Source organism: Lissotriton helveticus, chromosome 3_1, assembly GCF_964261635.1.
Source record: "Lissotriton helveticus chromosome 3_1, aLisHel1.1, whole genome shotgun sequence".
Lineage (NCBI taxonomy): Eukaryota > Metazoa > Chordata > Amphibia > Caudata > Salamandridae > Lissotriton > Lissotriton helveticus.
The window spans coordinates 294,974,807-294,994,878 of record NC_136061.1 but is presented as its reverse complement, the minus strand read 5'-3'; positions in this window follow the sequence as shown (position 1 = coordinate 294,994,878).

Below are 20,072 nucleotides of genomic sequence, written 5' to 3'. Positions count from 1 at the left end.
CCCTGGGTCAAGACATTCCCCAGATCCAATCACTTTCAAATCCAGCCAGTGAATCCACAACCAGGCTGGGAAACACAGAAATGTTAGAGCACAAAAATCCAGTCACTTCTATAAAAGAGTGGCTTCTAAACACACAATGCAAAAACCACCTTCATAAAGAAATGTGTTATTACATTGTGAGTTCAGGCAAACTAAAGATCACCTCTCCATCTTAAACCTTTGGTAAGATAGGCTGGAAACATATTACACTGCCTCCCCATTCTATCATATGGGCAAGATGGCCTTTCCACAGTGAAAAACGAAATGGAGATTATTTCACTGTCAGGACATGGTACACACCTCAGTACATGTCCTATCTTTCACATGCACTGCACCCTGCCCAGGGGTTACCTTGGACCTACCATAGGGGTGTCTGAGGTGCATAGCAAGGGAAGGGTAGGTCTGGCAAGTGGGTGCACTTGTCAGAACAACATGGCAGTTTAACAAACTGCACGCAAGCACTGCAGTGGAAGGCCTGAGTTCCTTTTTTAAGGCTTCTTGTGTGGGTGGCACAATTAGTGCCGCAGGCCCACTAGTAGCATTTGCATAACCAGCCCTGGCACACATAGTGCACTTTACTAGGGACTTTATTAGTAAGGCAAACATACCAATTATGGACAACCAATTACTAATACACTTCGCGCAGGGAGCACTCACACTTTGCCACTGATTAGCACTGGCAAAGTGTCTAAAGCATCTAAGCTGGCAACACCATGTCAGAAAAAAAATCTAGGGGGAAAGCAAAAAGTTTAAGGAACTTTAGCCAAAAAGGGCCAAGTCCAACAACATGTATTTATTCAGACACATAAAATATACATGCTCAAAAGAGTAAGAGGACACTCAGTGAGGACAGGGTTGGAGAGGGGCAGCCCTGCTACGGTATTCAATGTGTGAGCTAAGGAAATAAGTGCTCTAAAGACAGACACCCATGCTCTCTGCGACTCAAACTCACGTTGACGTTGCTGCACAGTGGTTTCTTCCTTTCAGTGGAAATGTGCTGAATCCTCTCTAGGTTTTGTCTGTATCCACTACAGAGGTGAGCGAACCTTCAAATATGTCTCACCGTTACACACCTTCTTCTCGTCCTCCTTAGTTAATTTAATTTTCCTATTCGTTTCCGTGAGCAGTCCTCCACCTTGCCTCCACCTTGCCTGGACGTCCTCACCGTGACGCTGGCTACTATTCGGCTCAACAAACCTTCCTCTTGATAACAGTGCCACACGATCCGAACTGTTTTCTTACACTGTAAGTATCCTCGACTCAATTGCACGGTGTCCCCGCCCTGCAACTATCAATCAGCCTATACTTTTCTCGTAGTCCATCACAAGCCAAGCCCCTTTGGCAGACCAGTATTCACAACTTACGGAGCTTGCTATCACTGCAGAACACTGTCTTAGACAAACTCAGATAAAGTTACTAGACTTGGTTCACTTTCTAATTCGATCTCTGATAAGGTCCTTATCCTAAACAGACCTGTCAATATGGTTAATTCCACCTTGTATGACTTCACCCCCTTGTTCTACATGGATTGACAACTCTCCTCCATTTATCACTAATTGTATTTGACTCACTTAATGAGTACAGCCGTTACTAGGCCATTACCCTGTACTTACTCTGCATCCAGTTACCAGACCTATCTCCCCTCACCTCTCTCTCCCTGGACATTTTACAGAATTTCCCCATTGCACACTGGACTGGTAGTGCATTATCTCCACCCATCCACCCAGATTTCTCTGCCCACTATACCTTGGGTGCAATTTTTGAAATGCCAACTCTTGGACTTCCTTGCCCCATAGCAGGTACCAAGTATATTATCTCCCTGTCTAAATGGATTCATCCGGTGATTTACTCTAAATTTATTCTATTCCCCCGCACCCCCCTCTTTTTTCACTTTCCCATTGTACAGCACTGACAAATTCTTCTGTAACCCGGTCCTGAAGATGACCTGAACTAACTACAGGTTGAATTGCCGTCGACTACCCAGCGCAATTCTTGGCATTTTTTGGTTTTCTAACTTGTTGATGATTTTGTCCTTACACAATAATTTTTGAAGTTTTGCAACCATTTAAGAAATTGTATATTTCTATTGTGCTGCTGTTTCCCTGGCCTCACTTGCGTCATTCACTTCTCTTCACAAGATTGTATGGGTTACACCCACATGTAATGTAAATAGTGCTGTTACTTTATTTGTATTCATGTTTCTAAAAGAGACCACTCCATACATTTCTCTTTAAACTATTGATGTCTCCTTGTTCCATTCTTTCTGAAATTACTGTGCATGCTTTACATAACTGCCTGTGAAAGTGACTTCTCCGGGACCAGTCCAGACGTCGATGGTCCTGGTACTGCCGGCGCCAGGGCCATTCTTATACCCATCGAGTAAGAACGGCTTTGGCTGATGCCGAATCCGATGCCGACAGAGCTCAGTGGTTCTAGGTCATTGCCTGAGTGTTTTGTGGAGCATACAGGCATGGGGGAAGAGTGGGACTGGTCGCTAGACCCTTTAGAACACGAGTTGTACACCCCTGGTTAGATTTAGGACTGAAAAGAGGAACTAGAAGAGGCCAGTGGACTGGACACCTCTCCAGATACTGGTTGCTCTCTCCACCTACCGTGGCTACGGAGTCGACTTCGTCCAGATCTCTAAGATCTTATGCAATGGCGGTGAACAGGGCAACTGAGGTCCTTGACCTCGTACTTCCCTCTGTGGCAATGAAGACTAATCTCTTAATAAGTGTTGCAGTCCGGGGCTTCCTCATCTGATCCTTTATTGCCCTTTAGTGAAGCATTGACTGATGTCCTTCTAGGAAATTCGTCCAAGCCTAGCACAGGGGCTCCTGTGAACAGGACAATTGCCTGCTGCCATCACCCTTCCCCAGGTGATCCTACTTTCCTCAGCCAACACCCCACTCCTGACAGCTTGGTAGTCCAAGCCTCTACTTCCCATGGCGCGTTCCCTTCCAATCGTCCTGGACAGGGAATCCAAGAGGCTGGACACACTTGGGAAGAAGATGTTTTCTTCCACCAGCCTGGCATTGCAATTGGTGAATGCTGCATGCCTTTTGGGTTGTTACTCCCATACCCCATGGGAAACAGTTGCAGGGGTGCTGCAGCAAGGCCTTGAGGGAGCACAGGCAATCCTCTCCCAAGCAGGGAAAGACAGAAGGAATTCAGCAAAGTTCACCATTATGTTTGGTCTGGATACGACTGACTCGCTGAGCAGAGCTGTTTGCTCGACATTGGCCTTACAGCGCCACTCCTGGCTGAGAACATCTGGCTTTTCAGAGATGTCCAGACCAACCTCATGGGTATGCCCTTCGATGGGTCTCGTCTCTTTGGAGGGAATGCAGACTCTACGCTGGAGCGCTTCAAGGACGCGCAGGCTGCGGTCAAGTCCTTGGGCCTCAGTGACACCTCTGCCCCAATCTGCCTTTTGTGGTTAAGGAAGGGGCGTGCCATCATACCAACCATATCCCATCCACCATCTTGTGCAAACTTCCCAAATTTTTTGAGGATGTGAATGCAGTGCATTCTTACCCCATGGGAATGGTAGCCAGAAGTCGTCCCCCACCAACACACCTGGCAGCTGCAGCCTCGAAGTCCTCCTAGTTTGGTTCCTCAAGACAATGGATGCCCAGTTGGAGGGAGACTCCAACGTCATCTCCTTCACTGGTAGTCCATAACATCAGACCAATGGATCTTAAAACTGAAAAGAGTCACAGAGAAGATAAAAAATCCATGGTTTAATGGGTCACTGAACGAAGAAAGGCGAAAACTGAGAATGGCTGAAAGAAAATGGAGACAACACCCATCATCCCCCGAACTGAAATCCCTCAGAAAAATCAGAAATGAATATAATAAAAAGATCCTCAACTCCAAAAAGGAATTTATTAGATCAGAACTGGATAATGCCAAAAACAGACCACGGAAACTATCTGAAATCCTAAAGCAGCAATCAAATAAACTAGCCAAATCTGCCCAAGAGACTACAAAAACACAACTAAGCTGCGAAGAATTCTCGACATTTTTCACGGAGAAGGCCAACATGCTTGAAAAAGAGCTCAAAAGCGCAGCGGATAACCTACCCAACCAACCATTGTCAACGATCGATACCAGTTCGATAACGGACTATAATAATGCAAAAAACAAGGCACAATGGGATACCTTCAAATTATATGACCAGAATACCATCGCCAAAACGCTCTCGGATATCAAACCTAACAATCACTATAATGACCGTCTACCCGCGAAATGCCTAAAAGAAATCAGCCATATTGTGATTCCAATCTGGCCAAAATAATAAATGCCTCGCTATCACAAGGGATCCTCCCAGATTGCCTAAAAACAGGCCAAGTCGTCCCCATCATCAAAAAACCTACAGCGGACGCTGCAGATCTGAATAACTTTCGCCCAGTGACCAACATCCCTTTACTTGCCAAACTAATTGAGAAATGCGTGCAAGGCCAACTGAGCCAACACATCACCAACTTCGCCCTCCTAGACGACTGCCAATCAGGATTCAGATCAGGGCATAGCACGGAAACAGCGATCCTTCATATTGTGGATGACGCGCTACAGGCCCTAGACCAAAATCGAACATGCCTACTGATCCTCCTGGACCTGTCATCTGCATTTGACACAGTAAATCACAAAGCATTATTGACCAGGCTGCAGGACAGGATGGGAATGTCTGGAAATGTGCTGAAATGGTTTGAATCATTCCTGCGGAACAGAACACAAAGATTCTTGGTCAACCAATCACTTTCACCATCCTGCCCTAACTCAATTGGAGTCCCTCAAGGATCTACATTGTCCCCATCTCTGTTTAACTTGTATGTCGAACCTCTTACAGAAATCCTCCGAAACTCAAAGATATCCTATCACATGTACGCGGATGACACGCAAATATATATAAAGATCGCGTCCCTGGAAGACATTAAGCTAATGAATGAGACATTAAAAATGACGCTGCAATGGCTAACAACCAATCATTTGAAGCTAAATGCTCACAAAACAGAGTTCCTAATAATTTCACCACCAAGGAGCCATATGGAAGTGAAGGAATGGACCAAGCTGGTGACAGCACTAAAATGCACCCCTACCCTAGTCAACTCAGCGAAATCGCTAGGAATCACATTAGATGAGAACCTAGACATGAAAGCCCACATTAAATCAATGGCAAAAAGTGCCCGCTTCCATTTGAACTACATAAGAAAAATGAAACCATTCATCTCAAAGGCGGAACTCAAACTGGCAGTCCAATCCTTAGTTATCTCGAGGATTGAATACGGTTGCACCACCTTAGCCGGTCTACCAAAAATGTCCACAGCACCACTAAAAGCATGCCTCAACGCAGCGGCAAGACTCATCACTGGATCGAGGAAATACGACCATATCTCTCCTCACCTGAAAGCATTAAACTGGCTACCCTATGAAGCCAGAATTCAGCTAAAAATAGGTTGTATCACCCATAAAGTGCTCCACTACAACACACCAAGATACCTAGCCGGGAAAATTGCATTATCAGGAGGAAGCAGACCAGCAAGGAGTGCCAAGGAGTTGCTTTCGAGACCATCCATTTTCCGGAAGAAAAAACGTATGACCGAGCGTTCTCACGAGCAGCCCCCAGAATCTGGAATTCACTCCCTCCAAACATTAGAAAAATTCAAAATACAGCAACATTTAAGAGGGAAGTGAAGAACCTCCTGATGGGTAGATTCCTTACATAGGGAAGATTACTGATCACTGATCGGATCTATAGATGCCTTAATACAGAACATCTACGTTGGTAGAAGGGAAATTCTCCAACGTGAATAGAGATATCGGCTGAACGATGATTCTGGACTGGTGCTACACTTTGAGACCAAGCTGTATCCTTATTTTCTACCTCATGCTAATGTGAATATATATATATATACTCATCTCGTTAAAGCCATATAATCTTCTACCTCATTTATGTGTTTTTAAAACGTTTTATTATATATGTTAATCTTTAACGTACCTCTTAATGTAAAGCGCTCTGATACCTACGGGTCTTGTTGGCGCTATACAAAACTCTATAATAAATAAATAAATCTTGCAGATCATTCGCAGTGGTTACTCCCTCCATTTATTGCCATCTCAAGAACAACTGGCGGAGGATCATCTGATCTTGCTTCGAGAGGCAGTTATAGCTCTCCTGGCCAAGGGGGCTCTAGAAAGTGTTCAGATATCAGAAGTAGGCAGTGATTGTTATTCCCACCAGTTACTGATACCCCAGACAAACAAGGGTCTTCGTCCTATTCTAGACCTCCGAACCGTCAATCTCTTCCTCATAAAGGAGAATTTCAAGTTTCTTACTTTGGCTCAGGTTTATCTGCCCTAGAACAAGGAGACTGGCTGGTAGTGTTGGACTTGCAGGATCCGTATTTTCACACCCCGTCCTCCCTGCCCATAGGTGTTCCCTGCAGTTCAAGGTAGACCACAAGAACTTACAGTTCACTGTGCTACCCTTTGGCCTTATCAGTGCCCCTTGGTTGTTCACCAAGGTGATGACGGTGGTTGCTGCTCATCTGTGCAGGTCAGGGGTTTAAGTCTTCCTCTTCCTCAATGACTGGCTGTTGAAGGTGGCCTCGCTCCAGACTGCTGTGTCTCACCTCCAGACTATGGTGGACCTCCTGCATTTACTGGAGTTCACTATAAACGTGCTGAAGTCACACCTGGCTACTTCTCAGATGTTTCCTTTTATCAGAGCTGTTCTGGACACAGTGCAGTTTCGGGCTTATCCTCCCAAGCAGTAAGTCCAGGATATTCAGGTTATGATGTTGAAATTTTAGCTTCTATCCTGGATTTTGGTGAGAATGACTCGGAGGCTGCTGGGCCTCATGGCCTCCTGCATCCTGTCGGTAAATCATGCCAGATGTGGGCTCTACAGTGAGATCTGAATTTCCAGTGGGTGAAACATCTGGGGAATCTCTTCAACTTCACCAAGATCTCAACTGTAAAAGACCTGCAGTGGTGGCTTACGAACTGCAATTGGGTCAAAGACAAACTCCTCTCCTTTCCCAAACAGATCTGTCGGTTGTGACAGATGCGTCACTCCTGGGATGTGGTGGCCATTAGGGAGAGCTGGAGATCAGAGGACTCTGGTCTCAGGCGGAATCCTGACTCCATGTCAACCTGCTGAAGCTCTGGGCGATCTGACTAGCATTGAAAGTGTTTATTCCCTCTGTCAACTAAAAATTAGTGCAAATGTTCACAGACAACCCTACCTCCATGTGGTACTGCAACAAGCAGGGCAGGGTGGAGTCATGGACCCTTTATCAAGTGGCCATGCGTCTCTGGATATGGCTGGCAAGCATGGCAGACTAACTCAGTCATAGATGCCTAGCGGATCACAAGTGGTATCTCCATTCAGAGGTGGTGCAATCTCTCTTTCAGCAGTTGGTTATATCTGTTGACCACCGCAGATAATGCGCAATGTCAGATGTATTGCACATTGGAGTTTTCAGGGCGGCTATTCTTGGAAACACTTTTCGTCGAGAGTGGAGCTCAGGCCTCCTGTACAGTTTTCTACCCATATCTCTTCTGCCCAGAGTTCTCAAGAAGATCAAAGACAACTGGGTAATTCTTGTGGCTTTGGACTTGGCATAGTGAGTTTGGTATCCCGAGCTGCTTCAATCAGGCTACCCCTTCTGGAGGACCTTCTGTTGCAGCAGCATTAGAGGGCCCTCCTCCTGAACCTTTCAACTGTCTGCCTCCTTGCATGGAGATTCAGCTGCAATAGTTGATAGCTTTTGACCTTCCTCCTGAAGTCTGTAACGCTGTCTTGCAGGCCAGGCGGCCTCCACCAAAAAGGTATATGCCTGCTGTTGACAAACATTTGTAAAATATTGTACAGAAAAGTCTATGGACCCACTTTCTGCCTCTGTTTCTGATCTTTATTTTTCATTCTTACCCTTGCCCAGCTGAGCTGTGCTCTGGCAACTCTCAAGGGTTATCTATCTGCTCTGTCTGCTTACCTGCGGCTGCCCGACTAACTCTCTTTATTTAAGTCTCCTATTGTACATAGCTTTCTGAAAGGACTTGTACATATGTTTCCCCCCTTCGTCATGCCTCAGTGGGATCTGAACCTGATTCTCACTTACCTTCTCACTTACCTTGTGCGCTCCCTTTGAACCACTACACAATTGTTACCTCTAGCTGTTTACCATCAAGACAGCTTTTTTGGTGGCAATAACATCTGTCCAAAGGGTGAGTGAGCTGCAGGCTTTAACATCCAAGCATCCCTATCTTATGGTATTCCCAGACATCGTGTTGCTTCGCACCCGGGACTTTTTCCGACCTAAAGTTGTCATTCTATTCCATTTGGGACAATCTGTCACCCTGCCCACCTTTTACGCTCGTCCACATCCCTCTAAAGATGAGGACAACTCCACAGTCTTAACCCAAAAATATAATTGTCGTTCTACCTTGATCGCACAAAAGAGTTCTGGGTGGACGACCAACTTTCAACGGGCAATGTAGGAGCTAAAAAAGGTCAGGCAGTTCAGAAACGGACCATTTCACGCTGGTTTGTTCTCTGTCTCAAGGTCTGCAACACCCTTGTTAAAAAGCAGCTTCCTGATGGCTTAGGAGCCCATTCCACCAAAGGAAAAGCTGGGACCACGGCGTTACCTCCTGGGGGTACTAGTCCTGGACAGTCTGGTTGTTACCTAAGCAGGGTAAACCCAATACTAGTCTCTGGGACCTGTTTAAAGGACAGTACATAAGGACAGTGGTCCCAGAAAGCGACCATACAATATAAAATTCACATCATAAATATAAATTCAAGACTGAAACATAGGGTATTTGTTGCTCCTAGTGTTAAATTCGCACTGAGCATTGGTCTATTATTGACATAGTTCACATATTATTGTATACATTACGACCCTAGGCGGGGATAAGGGAGGAGAACAAGGTGGTGTGACTGTGATTCAGGTGAGGGTGGGGAATTGACTGCAAAAGTTTAGTGTGCATCAAAACAAAACAATATATCACTTAGAAAACAAGTGGCTCATTCATCGAGCCTATTAATCACAGTTTACAGCAAAAAGCTTTTGTAGCCATGGTTTTCAATTAACACAGTACTAAATCTCTGTTGTTCAAGCTGGCCTGACGGAAAAATGTCGACGTTTAACAGTGATTCAAAGATCTACACTAAAATATTGGCCAAAGGTTTATCAACATCATTCACCTGCTTACGTCTCCGATGCAGCATGGTTTCATCCCCGCCAGGGGTACCACCGACCACATCTGGCGGGTAATTACTCTCTTTGATGCGGCTGGTGTTACTCAAGACCCCACTCTTATCCTGTTGGATGCCAAAAAGGCAAGTGATAGGGTCTCCTGGCCTTTTCTCTGGACAGTAATGTCCTATAATGGAACCGGACGTGGCTTTATTACTGCAGTGAAAGCCCTCTATCTTCTGCCTTGAGCCAGGATCTCTCTTAAGGGAGGTAACTCCGATAAGGTGGTCATTGAATGGGGTACCAGGAAAGGGTGTTCCTGCTCCCCCCCCCCCTGCTATTTGCACTCTATATTGACCCCTTGATCATCCATTGTGATTGTGCAATCCAGCCAGTCAAGCTACCAGATGGGGAGGGCGGGTGGCCGAGATCACCAACATGGCGGACGTTTAGGTGCAGGGCTCCGTCCCGGTCAGGCAGAAATCCTGCATATATCCACTAGAAGGCGAGGAGCGACCCCCCATGTGAGTAAAACAATAACGTTAAGGCACCGGAGCAGGCAAAGCAACGAAAAAGAAAATGATAGAGCAGCCGGAGGACCGCCAAACACGAAAGACCACGCCCAGCAGGCTGGAGGCACAGGTGGAATCGAAAGCGAAAGCAACAACCCGGAAATGTTTCTGGGCCCTGAAACTCAGAATACTGGACTGAGTGGTGAGCACGGCAGCTGAGATTACTGTCAAGCGAGACCGGGGAAGCTGGGCAGTAGAGACCTGGGAAGACGATACCGGAGGAAATCCAGATGAGCGGAAGACCGGGACAGGCAAACCCCACGCCTGGGTGAGTCTTCTGGCAGCACTTGAGGTGGGCCGCTTGGGGGCAGACCGTTCCAGAGTCCCCAAGAGTTCTGCAAACAAGGGGAGTGTACTGCACCAGACAGCCTGCTAGGCCACAGCAGGCCTACCTGGAAAAGGCATGGGCCCACGTGGGAACAGGGGGCTACCTTAAGACAGAGAACACTGCTAGCTGCGAGAAAGGAGAGAACAGGCCGCGATGAATAATCAGCTGGCCTAAAGTAAGAAGAAGAAACCGAAGGACGTAGGGGTGCGTGACAAAGAGGAGAGACGTATCACTATTTAAAATATAGGCTCCAGCAACAAACTGGACTAGAGAGAAAAGAAGTACAGGAAGTTCAGGGAGATACTGGCTGAGTTCCCCCACTCCGACCATGCAAACGGAAGACACCATGCCGAAACTGAAGGGAAAAACAGGTGCAAATCACCTACCACACGAGAGCCCTCCCCAACTCATCCTGAAAATGACAGTGGGGCCCCTATAAGTGCTGTCTCTGCACCGCACTTACATTTGGACAAGATACCTGCCACTATAGAGGATACCAAGACGACACTCCAACAAGACATTGGGGCGGTGTCCGTAGGGCTGTGACTACTACAAGCTGAACATAGGAAGCTGGCTGATGAGATCAAGGAGGTGGAAGCTACGGTGGAGGAACTTATACCAGAGCACAAACAAGGAGTGGCTTGCATAGATGACCTTGCCTCCTGAGTGTCCGAATTAGAGCGCAGGGCTGAAGATGCAGAAACAGGAGAAAAAATATTAGAATAGTAGGTTTCCCTGAGGGGAAGGAAGGCACGGACATGACTGCGTTTCTAGAACAATGGCTAAACGACAACATGCCTCCCGATTCCCTCTCTAAGTTCTTTGCCTTAGAAAGAGCCCACTGAGTTACAGGAAGGCCGCCTGCCCCAGGGAGACCACCAACACCAGTGGTGGCCAAACACCTGCACTATAGAGACAGAGATGCAAACCTGCAACAGGCCCAGACACATGGGCCCTATACTCTAGACAACAGTAAGATATTGATGTTCCCGGACTACACGGCAAGAGTGCAGGCACAAAGAGCTTCCTTCGTCAAAGCAAAGAAGGCCCTCCGTCAGACCTGACTGCAGTATTCCTTGATTTTCCAGGCAAAACAATCATACTGGATGGCTCCACGTATTTCTGCCTTACTCCAGAGGAAATATGGACTTGGTTGGAAGCGTATAAAATAGGTACACCTCTTCCAAAACCACAACGAACATTTGGCCTGTTCATCAGACTCGGACGAAAACTGTGGAATCGACTCGGACCTCCTGAAAATAAAGCCACAAACGGTTGATGACATTATATAATGGAAAGGATGAATAGTGGGCTCGGATCGCAAGAAGTCCTGAAACTTTGAGACTTCGCACATTACGAACACCAGGGGTGAGTAATGGTTGGCTTCCACCCACACGAACTGAGGAACCGGGATGGGAACAACACCTCAGGAGTTAGGGTGACGTTCTAACTGTACTAATGTGTGTTTTCAAGTTTGGGCAGCTGGCTGTTGCCGGTCCTCTCTTGGGTTTGGGGTTTGTGGTTTTTGGGTATGTTGGTTGCTGTGCTGGGATCCTACATGCAGGAGACCTGGTGGGGTTCAATGGGGGAGGGGGAGAGAAAGGATATAGCCTATGGCTGGTCACATGGCTGGAGCTGTAGAATTTAAGATGGTCTCCTGCAACATTAGGGGCATGGGTTCTCCCACCAAACGATTCAATATCCTAATCTGTGTTAGGTGCAGGGGCGTTCAGGTGGTGATGCTCCAGGAGACACACCTCATGATGGAAGTAGTTGCCCGGCTCAGGCGTAGATGGGGAGGCCAGCTGTTTGCGACAACTTATTCTGCATATGCCAGAGGGGTCCTTATATGGATCAAACCGGGAAACCCCTTCCAAGCTACCCACACAATTATAGAAAGGGAGGGCCGCTTTGTGCTAGTAAAGGGAGGCTGAACGGGAGAGAAAGAACACTAGGAAGCATATACCCCCGAAATCAAGAACAGGTGCAATTTTCCCCAAATCTCTGCTGGATCTTTGGCACCTGCAAAACGAACAACAACGAGAATACTCCTATTACTTGTCACTTTATGACCTACATACTAGATTGGATATATTCCTTTACACTTACCAACTAGCTCCCAATCTGGCAGGGTAAGAGTATCTGGGACGTTCCTTGTCGGACCATAGTCCTCTCTTAAGATTTGCCCCTACCATGTAGAGAGTGACTGTTCCACTATGGAGATTAGATCCTGGCCTCCTTGAGGATGACTGCTTCAGGCAGAAGGTGTCCACTGCTATCACAAGTTATTTTGCAAACTATCAGGGATCCGCTAGCTCCCCTTTGATCAAATGGGACGCTTTCAAGGTGGTAATAGGGGGACAATGTATGGGGCAGACTGTGGGCGCCAGACGAGAAATAAAGAGCTGCAGACCCTTGAGACACAAATACAGACCATGGACAGGCTTGCTGGAAATAATATGGGAGACAGGAAAAGACTATCAGAAATAAAAAGTAGATACAATGAGACTTGAGAGAGGCTGAGACAATTAGATTCACAAGCATACCAAGAGAAACAACATATAGAAGGTGGGAAGCCTTTAAAAAAGTTAGTGTGACTGATCCGACCTGAAAACATGGGTACCCCGATCCCCAAGCTAGTAGCACCGGAGGGCCATACACTCTTCGCACCTAGAGCGATTAATTACATGTACAGGGACTATTACAGTGAACTCTATGGAAGCCAGAGGGATACACTGGAGGTCGATATGGTAACTTATTTAGAGGACCTGGGGCTTAAGGAGGTAGATCAGACTGTGCGGGAGGACCTGGAAATGGCGATTACTGCATAAGACATTGGTGCAGCGATCAAAGAAATGGCCAAAGGGAAGATACCATGCCCGGAGGGCCTCCCTGCAGAATTTTATATACTACTTATGCTGCAACACTAGCTCCGCACCTAGAAAAAGTGTATGCAGTGGCACTACAGGAAAGCCTGCTCCCAGCATCCACCAGAGAGGCTCTAGTAGTTCCCTTAACAGTACCCTGGTAGATGGAAGGCTGCGGTGGGTATGCCTGCTGTATTAGAAACCTACGGCGAGGGTATGCACCTGTGGTGTTGTATCCTCATCTTATCCTAACTCTATAGGAACGTGGCAGGGTGGCCCATTGTCACCGTTGCTCTTCACCCTCGACATGCAGCCTCTGGCGGAGCGCTTTACTTCAAATCATTTTTATTGAGGACAAACAAGATGATACAATAAAAAGGTGACAGTAATGATCATAATCATAGTGATAATCATAGTAACGCTAAACATGACAATAGTAATACTAAAATGATTATAGGTAAAATTATATAATAATAATGATAATAAAAATAATAACAATAGTGACAATAATAATAATAGTAACAATAATGACTGTGCTCCAGTGCCAAGTAAAACTTCTTCGCAGAGCGCATGTTTAATAGTATATAAGTGGTCAGAAAAGCCAATTCACACAATGGGGCAAAAGCAATGTTTTACCCCAATTTGTAAGGAGTATAAGGCCTACTAGACATAACAGTGATTGCGAGATTATGGGGGGTCATAACATGAGTACGATGACTCAAGTGATCCCCACAGTTTTCTGTGCGATTTACACCATGGAGAAGTATGGAGAGATTCATTATCAGCACCTCTCAAAGAGAATAGCCAGTCCTGCCACATTCTAAAGGAGACTTCACCGGCACTTTTCCATTTGCTTAGAATGCCTTTACATGCTAGAGTGAGCATGAGGTTTATCAAATGCCGATCCTGTATGTTTACAAGTTGAGGATCCAGTGCCCCCAATAAAATGTAGGAGAAATCTCTTGGAGGTAAGATGTGAAAGGTTTTGTGTATATAATTATAGATCTTGTCCCAGTAGGATTGTAAGGAAGGGCAATAAAACAGCATGTGGGCAAGTTACCTATGTGAGATTTACAGTTCCAGCATGTGGGACTATCACTGAGCTTAAGCTTAAAACATTTCCCTGGTGTCCAGTACGATCTGTTTATTAACATTATCTTGGTTTGTGAGCGTATAGGTGATGTTTTGTTAGAAAATGGGGTCAAGTGAATCTTTTCCCAGTCAAATGGGATATTGTTGGAGTTTACTTCATTTTCCCATGCCATCTCACATTTCCTATGTGATTTTCGTGAGTTAGGAGAAAGAAGTTTATATATTTTGGAGAGGTGTGCCCAGATTGTACGAGTTGTGTTAGCTTGCCGGCTATCGAAGGGTCAGAGGATGTGATGGAACGTAATGAAAGGAGCGATTTGAGTTTTAGGAATTTATAAAAGTCTAATGGTTTAAGCCCATGTCAGTTCTGGAGGTCGGAGAAGGGTAGAGGTAATGAACCTGTAAAGGGATTTTTGATTGATTTTATACCAGTGTTCCCAATATAGTGACTGCCATCTATCTTTAAGCTCGGGTTGTACCATAAGGAGGCCAGGTTGGATTTATTAATTTTGGCTTTGGATACCCGTTCCAGTCTCAGCAGGGCCCTCTTAGTTTGAGCAGAATGTATTTTGAGTGAGGAAAAGCAGAGACATCAACTGTTAGAAGAGCGGAAAGAGGCATGTTATTAATGATCGATCTTTCTATATCCAACCAGACAGATGTATAGTCTATATCTGGGAGTAGCCAGTTATAGCCCTGTTTACATAAAAACGCAGTCTGATCGTTTCTAAAGTTCGGGTGACCCATACCCCCTTTTTCCTTGGGCAGTTGAAGTTTACTCAATGAGATTCTGGGTTTCTTGCCTTGCCATAGAAACGTATTAAAGAGTTTATAAACCTTCTTCAGGAAGTCATTCGATAGTAACATTGGGAGCATGCTGGCAAGATAATTAACTAGAGAGGTGATCATCATTTTCAATGTCTCCACCCTACCCCACCATGATAAGAATTTCGGGGACCACCCATCCAGCAGAATAGATATCTTTTTGTGAAGGGAGTTCTCATTAGTTTTTAAGGTGCTGATCAGATCTTTCTCGAAGTCCAGGCCCAGGTACTTGAAGCATTTAGGTTACCAAAGCAAGCCTGAGTCACCAATAATGTCTTTGTCACCAATGTTGTTCAAGAGTTTCACTTCCGTCTTATCTTTATTTAATTTGTAACCAGAAACTATGGTGAAGTCCGCTATTGAGGACATTAGAGCCGGTATTGCGGTCTCAGCATTTTCAGATATCACTAAGACATCGTCAGCGTAGGCCGTTATTTTGACAGTGCAATTGTCAAAGCATATCCCCTTAACCTGATCGTTATTCCTAAGATGGTAAAGGAGGGGTTCAATAGCAAGCAGGAATAGAGAGGGGGAAAGGGGACAGCCTTGTCTAGTACCTTCTTCTAGCTTAAAGGAGGATGAGAGACAACCTCCCGCTCTAACTCTGGCTGAGGGATTGGAATAAAGTGCCATCACCATACGAATGAAATACGCCCCTAATTAAAATGTATCCAGCGCTGCTTTTGGGTAGGACCAGTCCACTTCATCAAAGGCCTTTTCGGCGTCTAGGGTAATTGCAACTGTTGGGGAGTCGGTGGATTTAACCTTCTCTAGTACATGAGCTAAGAGGCGCGTATTGTTGCTTGAAAGTCTGTTTTTTAAGAAGCCCACTTGTGAAGGGTGGATGAGTTTGGGTAAACATTTTTTAATACATTTAGCGAGAATCATAGCATAGATTTTACAGTCTATGTTAATTAGTGATATTGGAATGTAATTTTTCGGGAATGACGGATCTTTCCCATCTTTGGGAATTACTGCTATGATGGCTTCAGCTGGAGTACCGCTAACTTGGCCGGTATTAGTGAATTCATTATATAGGCTAAGTAGTGGCTGAGGCAGTAACGGAGTGAAACATTTGTAGAACTTTGCATTAAACCCGTCTGTGCCGGGGGCTTTCCCAGATTTAAGTGCTTTGATTACGATTTCAATTTTTGGGGCAGTGATTGGATTATTAAGTTTGGATTGATCTTGGACCGATAACCTGGGAAGCGAGCACTTGTTTAGATAATCGTGTGTTTTAGAGCCATCAAGATCTTTGTTTTTGCTGTATAAAGTGTTATAGAAATCCTTAGAAACGTCTGCGAATTTGACGGGGTCAGAGTGAGTCACCCCAGGCTGGTCTGTTAAGCTCTTTATCACGGATATCTGCAGTTTAAACTTCAGGTAAGAGGCAAGGCTCTTGCCTGCTTTATTGGATTCACATAATTTAGTATTTTTTTGTATTTTCAGCCATATGCCCGCTCTTTCACTGACTATCTTTTTGTATTCATATTTTTTATTCATTATTTCATTCAGGACAAAGGTATCTCTAGAGATTATATGTCTTTTCTCTAGTGTAGCAATTTTTTGTTCCAAACGTATAAGGTTGCTGTTGGCATCTCTGTTCATAGCCGCCCTTATTTTTATGATCTCGCCTCTGATAGCACATTTAAGAGCTTCCCAACGTGTAAGGTCAGATGTTTCGTCCTCTTTATTGAACATTAGGTATTCCTGTATTGCATTTTCGATGGCTCGCTTATGGGTGTCTTTCTCTAACACTTCATTGTTAAGCCTCCAAGGATTTGTTCTCTTGACATTATTCACCATGGTTAATGATAATGTGATACAAGAATGATCTGAGATCACTCTTGGTTCAATCGAGGTTTCCTCGATGCTAGTGGAAGCGTTCCCAGAGAGGAGTATATAATCAATGCGTGAGTAGGTATTGTGTGGTGTCGAGAAGAAAGTGAAATCTCTCCCTGTGGGGTTTTGTAGTCTCCAAGAGTCTATCAAATTAAAACGTGAGCAGAGATTGAGAAGGGTTTTATGAGAGTTGTTGGGGCAGAAAGGATAGCGGGAATCCCTGTCTAGTGTCGGGTCCAAAGGTACGTTAAAATCGCCGGCCATTATGTGTATTGCATTATCTGGGATCGTGCAGATATGTTCACACAACTCATTCCAGAAGTCCGGGTCGTCCTTGTTAGGGGCGTATATGTTAGTGAGATAAAATTCTTTATTGTCCTTTGATAGTTTTGTGGCGATCCAGCTCCCTTTAGTGTCGGAAGTACTATTTAGTATGTCAATATTAGACTTCTTTGCTATTAAAGTCAGAACCCCATTCTTTTTCCCTAGTGCGTCAGAACCCACAACGTCGCTGTATGATCTGTTTCTAAGTGAATTGAATTGTGTTGAGTCGATTTTCATCTCCTGGAGTAAAATAATGTCCCCTTTTTGTTTATGAAGATAATCAAGTATCTTTCTCGGTTCGATCGGATGGTTTATGCCTTTTACGTTTAGTGAGACAACTTTAAGATTATTGTTTTTGTGTGCCAAGGCTCCTGGCGAGGTTAGCGTTGACAGGAGATCGGTGTGTACATGTAGTATGTGATACCGACTTTGTATTGAGCCGTGAGTGGTGTACTATATACCAGAGTATAGTTAGTAGAATTTCGGTGTGTGGGCCACAACGTAAAAAGGCAACTGAGTGATTTGCTATTAAGCAGCCTCACGCGATGACTGTATAAAACCACATGTAACAAGGCGTACATTAGCACTATAAGTATTCTCTTGACATCTGTGAAAATATCATGCGTGTAGGTAAACCCTTCTGATTGATCGCACAAAGCTACAGTTAAAAATTGGAATCTATTACTTGAGCATGGAAAACAATAACACACGGAAAAAATCAAGCAACAAACCATAAGAAGAAAGAAAAAACGAGAAATCATGATCAAACCCCCATCCCTACACACCCTCTCCCCAGTCCCTCCCACCCCACTCTGAAAGTACTTAGTAGACATGGTGACAAGGGGAAAACAGCTCCCCTCCCATGGCAGCTAACAAAGTTATGTTAAACATATGAAACCAATTTTTATTCCGAGAACAGTGAACTCTAACTACAATTAACTAGAGCTAAATTGAAATGCTTGGCAAGAACTGAATTTGTCTTAGGAGCGGTTCAGGAGACTAATATTGTACAGTCACTATCATGCTATCTTCTAAGACTATCCCATTTAAGCGTTAATATGAACATTTAGAAGATATAAGGCTTTTTAGCGTTTACTAAGGTATTTGCCTAAAAGCAGAGAGCTAGAAATAAACTAGAAATGAGCTAGTAATGGGCCATTAGCCATTAGTGAGCAGGTAGCCAGTAGTTAGTATTGGCCCGCTAGCGATTTGAACAAGTATACTGAGACCTAGATAAAATGCTGAATATGATTAAGCTGAACAGACATGTCGACATGCAGCCTCTGGCAGAGTGCTTTAGACATGAGGGAGACACACACAGGATTATTCTGGATGAATCAGTACACAGGATCTCATCATATTCAGACGACATCCTACTATACTTAAGGGATGGAAAGGGCATCTCATGTCTTGGAGGAGTTCTCTTAATTGTTGGGACTCCGCGTCAATAAGTGCAAGACCCAGATCTTCCTGGTGAGACCTATACTGACTAGACCAGTGGGAATATCAGAGGAGCTAACCTGGTCACCATATACTGAATATGCTACTTACCAGTATGCATCTGTTCTTGGCATGTAGGGCTGCTAACATTCATATCTAGTGCATAGATCGCCGCCTAGTGTTGGGTCCGGATGATTGCACATTGTTGTACTGGAAGAGTCTTCGAAGTATCACGAGATAGGTGGCTCCTCCCCTGGACTACAGTGCGCATGGGCATCGACTCCATCCCCAGATTGTTTTTAGCCATTGTGGCAGAGATGGAGTGAAATAGTGTAAAGGATGTCCATGCTAATGATGAATGCAAGAGTGTCTGCAGCCGCTACGGGCACCGGGGAGGAGGGCGGGCGATATGAATGTTAGCAGCCCTACATGCCAAGAACAGATGCATACTGGTAAGTAGCATATTCAGTTCGAGGCATGTGGGCTGCTAAATTCATATCTAGTGCATGGAATACACAGCAGTCCCTCCATTAAGGGCGGTTGCCCGTGCCAGCTGCAGAAGCTTGAAAAAGTGTCTTGAGAACAGCCTGTCCCACAGCTGCTTGCTGTTTGGAATGCACATCTACGCAGTAATGCTTGGTAAATGTGTGTGGTGTAGACCATGTGGCTGCTCTACAAATGTCTTCTAAAGGAATGTTCCCCAGGAAAGCCATGGAGGCCCCCAATTTGCGTGTGGAGTGCGCTCTTGGGGGTATTGTTAAAGTGCGTTTAGCCTTTTGATAACAGATTTGAATGCATTTAACAATCCATCTGGCTATTCCTGCCTTGGAAATGGGGTTGCCTTTGTGTTGTGCGGAGAAGGCAACAAAAAGTTGTTGTGTCTTCCTAAAGGGTTGTGTTCTGTCAATGTAGTACATTAGCGCCCTCCTAACGTCTAATGTATGAAGCATTCTTTCTGCTACCGTTTGTGGGTTTTGGAAAAATGCAGGCAGGTCAATAGTTTGGTTGATATGAAACTGTGACACCACCTTTGGAAGGAATTTGGGGTTAGTGCGGAGCACCACCCTGTTAGAATGTATTTGGATGAATGGCTCTTGGATAGTGAGCGCTTGCAGCTCACTAACACGTCTTAGCGACGTGATAGCAACGAGAAAAGCCACTTTCCACGTTAGAAACTGAAGTTCGCATGAGTGCAGTGGCTCGAAAGGTGGGCCCATCAGCCTAGTGAGGACCACATTGAGGTTCCACACAGGAGCTGGTGGAGTTCTAGGAGGAATGACTCGTTTCAGCCCCTCTAGGAAGGCTTTAATGGCAGGCACCCTGAAAACAGAGAGGTGCTGCCTATTCTGGAGATAAGCCGCTATGGCGGATAGATGGATCCGAATGGAAGCGTACGCTAGATTGCATTTGTAAAGATGTAACAAATAGCAGATGATGTTAGGAATGGAGGCATCTAGCGGGTTGATATTGTTGTCTGTACAGTAAATGACAAATCGCTTCCATTTTGCAGCATAGCAAGCTCTGGTCGTGGGCTTCC